Here is a 4,268-nt window from a genome sequence, read left to right as displayed (position 1 = left end):
CTCTTTTTAAAAGTCTGGTATATTTTTAATTGTTTTCTATCCTGCCTTCCTTCACTGTTTGGCCAAGGAAAAGTTCTTTCTCAATCAGTTAATGACACACACACACACACACAAAATCCATAAAACCTAAGGATTCCTAAGGAGATGGTATAGCTTATACATTTCAGAGCTGAATATGCTACAGCCAGGCTACATGATGTTTTATTCTGTCAGTACACACTATCAAATATATGATAGCTTCACTTGTCTTAGGAAAAAATGCAAACTCAACTGGAGCACACCAGACTTAACACTGATCTAGAACTTGTATGCAAGTGCTGCACTGACAAAGCCACTTTCATGGTTCTGTGCACAGGAGGACTTTAGCTTACCACCTCTTTGCAGTTTTCCTTGTGCGTGATGCACAAGGCTTTGGTGCCTCTCAGAGAATAAAGTGGAAGGTAGTCCGGGAAGTGACAAATAGAGTGGAAAGGGAGAATTAAAGCTATGTAAGCATGGCATAGTTTTGAAAGGCTGAATATTGAGCAGCCACAGTATTTACAGGGTCTTGCTATCTTCAATTTACTGGAAATATATAACAGAAAAAGCAACAAACTATTATAGGTGACACTTTGTTGGAAAGACTGCTCTCTTATGACAAACATTTTTGTATTAGCACAATCTATTAAGGTGTCTATAATCTGACCACTGGTATCTTAGAATACAATGTTTTCCCTTTTTTCCCCTTCTTGAAGACATTTTTGAGTCTCCCCTCTCCCCTCCTTAACAAATGAGTTCACGAACTTCACCCATAAACAAGATTGGTGCTATCTGAACTTTTGGTTTCCTTTCAAGAGTTTTGTTGAGACATCTGTGGTTGAATCTTCATGAGTCTGGACATACACTATTCCAAATCCTTTTTCCTAACCCCTAATATGGCAAAGCCATTCCTACTCAGTAATGCTCATAAACATTTGCATAAAGTGAATTGTGTACTTGAATTGAGACCTCCAACATATCCTGTTTGATATACTAGACATCATAAAAACAAGGAAAGACAGACATAATTTGTGCCCGTCTGGAAATGAAGTGCTTCTCTGTTTCACTAACATAAGGATCCCTCTCTCAAAGGGAGCATAACTTCTGGGCACTGCCTGCTTTTGAAACAATCATGGCAAAGGAGAAATTCTTTTATAATTCAAGCAAGTAATAAGTATGAGAAAAATGTATGTATAAAAGATAAATAGCTTCTGAACAGTCCAAAGAATTTTTGTCTCCCTTACTGATCAGCTGACAGGGCTCTTTTCTACTTGGTCTTCCTCTCTACTTATTCTTCCTCTCTCAGAAGCTGCTGAATATTGTAAGGTGTGAAATAAGTAATTGCAAATGACTGTTGAGTCCTGTATCCTGTCTCCAGCAACGGCTTATACTGAGTATAAGGAAGAGCATAAGAATAGAAAGTAAATGGAGTGGCATGTTGATAATATTAAATGCATGTGTATCTTTGCCTCTAACTTCCAAGCTCCGTCAAGGCTTGAAGTGTGAAGAGTGACTGAGATGATTTAAACTTTACTTGATTGATTAACAAGCAGACAAGAAATGCCTGTGAAAGGGAAAAGACCTACAGAGTTGCCTTTTTTTCCTTATTTTATTTTATTTTATTTTATTTTATTTTATTTATTTTTACCAAGCATGGAAACAGGAGCACTTAGGCTAGGTCAATGTACTTTCCATTAAACTCTCATCAGTAGAAGTGTAAGCAGTTCTTAGAGCAAGAACTGCAGTCCATGATTTTGGTCTCCTCTTGAGTGTGCTTCAAGGCCATGTTAACTCTTACTCCCTTTCTTTTCTGTCCCCATGAAGTTGTCTTTCTTGCAGTGAAAAACTACATAATAGGAAGGTGAAGAAAATCCCAGTTTTGGCAGCAGGGAACTTTTTTAGTGATAGGGAAAGCATCTGGAAGTCTGGTAGTTGGAACATCATCAGGCAGAAAATCTTCTGTATTATGGTAGTTGCTACAACCTTTGCATTAAAATGAACCCACCACCACACAAAACTGTCTTTTATTCATTGCTGAATTGGCTGGATGGTCACAGGCTGTGAAGATGTGACAGAGATGCATTTAACATACTGAGCACCTCCCTAGTCTAGAGAGTCTAGTGTTAGAATCTGCCATCAGAGACTTGTCCTTGCTCATCTTTTCCTTTTCAGCTGGCCTAGAAAGGTGGTTCTTATGCATACCATGTGAAGTATCACGCTCTTCTTCTTCCCACTGGTGAGTCACAAGTAGCAAACTCCAGGTTATCCAGCCCTTCCCAGGGAATAGGCACCTAAAAACATAGGAAAGACAAACCTTACATGATTTAGTTATGAGTGAATCTCACCAAGTGTGTGCTGCATTTGGTAATTGAACCTAGATTTCTGGAAATCAGGTTGTACCACTAGCCCATCCTGCCTTTATACACGCATACGTAAAGGGTGATCTTAAGTAAATTATTTGGCTGATACCAAAATTAAAGAGAATAAACTAATTGCAGTTCTTTTACTATCTGTAACAATAAAGTTCACTTGATTAAAGTTTAATTATTTGATATCCCACAAAAAATCAGTGAGGACAGTAGTATTTTATGAAGAACTGAATAGTTTAGGTCAGGTTTTTTGACTATTGTTTTAAAGGAGAGAAACAATAGTAAGGTAGCCAGCCAGAAAGCCTAAGGGAATCATTCACATTCAAGGTGTTAGTATTAAAAGGCACAATAGGAAGCAGATGTGCAGAATAAATAAATAAATAAATAAATAAAACTGCAGGCAGGAAGGAGTACCTCAGGCTATGGCTGTTCCTACTGTATGAGTAAATGAGAACTCAGCAAGGAATTATTAATTTAATTACAGTTCACAAGCAACATGTTAGCTTATCTTTTATAAATGATGTATTAGAATCATTTGTGACTAAGAAATACAAGATCTTGCACAGTACAACATGTAGTAAAAAAAATTCAGCCTGCATTTAGCCCACCAGCTGCTGTAGAGCACAGAATATGTTATCTCATTATTATGGCCTGGCATTCGCAACAATTTTGTTTGGTGACCTTATCACCAGATGAAGGAAAAGTGCTTATACAATTTTATGAGCACTTGATAAGGATAGATAAGTTTTATTTTGGATATGCCCATCCAGCTGGAGAAATGGGGTTTGGTAGATCAGCATTTGCTCCTGGGGTGCACATTGGATGTGTGCTGCAGTGATCAAAATCCCTCTTCCCAGCTGTCCAGAGAAGAGCAAAATGATGTATGTCAACTTATTTCATGATGCAGGGCCAGTCACAGGGCATGTAACTGGGATGGGGAGCACCGGAGTGACTCCAGGTGTCACAGCTGCCACCAGGTCAACACAGATCTCAGTGTTTGCCCAGAGCACTGTCAGTTCTTGTCCAGGAGTTGTGAGGATGTCTGGCAGTGTTTCAGTGGTCTGCCCTCTGTTTTGTATGGTCAACTGCTAGTGCTGAATTAGGACTACAATAATTAATTTATCATGTGTCCAAGTACTATAGCAAAATAAAAGTCATAGTCTAACTCAAGATATACTGAAATTGTCAGAACTCACAAAACACTTTGAGTGAGATTTCAGGTCATTCTCAAATTTATATGAATCAGTGGTTGTTCCTGAAATGGGACCACATCCTTGATGTTTATACTGAAGAACAAAGGTCAAACCCAGGTTTGATGGACAGTTAGTTTAGAAGCCATGTCCATCCTCAGATGAAGAGAAAAGAAAAAAAAAAAAGTTTTTGTTTGGAAGGATATTATAGGTTATTTAATCCAGAGATTTTCCATAGTTCTTGCTACTCTCATTGACCTGATCCAAAAAAAGGGGAAGGTAGAATACTAAAGAAATAAGTCTGGTGCTATGAAATGGTCTCCTGAATGCAAAAGATGCCTTTAGGAACATTAAAGAAGAATTATGTACAGCTCCTGTGTGTCAGGCTCAGGTTTTTCCAAAAATTTTATTGTCCAGCTGGATGCAACAGAAATTAAACTGGGTGCAATTTAGTGCCAAGAAACTGATGGTAAAGAGCATCTAGCACTGTATATCATTGGGAAATCATTCTGGAGGGGATAAAGATATGCAACAACAACAACAACAACAAAAAGAATGTTTCACTATAAAATGGGGCTTTAGAAGCATTTTTCTGTTATTTCTTATAAAAAGGGCATCTTAGTAAAAGATTATGAGCTCTCAGTATGAATTACTATAAAGAAGAAAAAGGGCCACACTAGATAGCTTATGA

The sequence above is a fragment of the Oxyura jamaicensis genome, chromosome 4 (genome assembly GCF_011077185.1).
Source record: "Oxyura jamaicensis isolate SHBP4307 breed ruddy duck chromosome 4, BPBGC_Ojam_1.0, whole genome shotgun sequence".
In the NCBI taxonomy this organism is placed as follows: domain Eukaryota; kingdom Metazoa; phylum Chordata; class Aves; order Anseriformes; family Anatidae; genus Oxyura; species Oxyura jamaicensis.
This window is presented reverse-complemented; position numbering follows the sequence as displayed.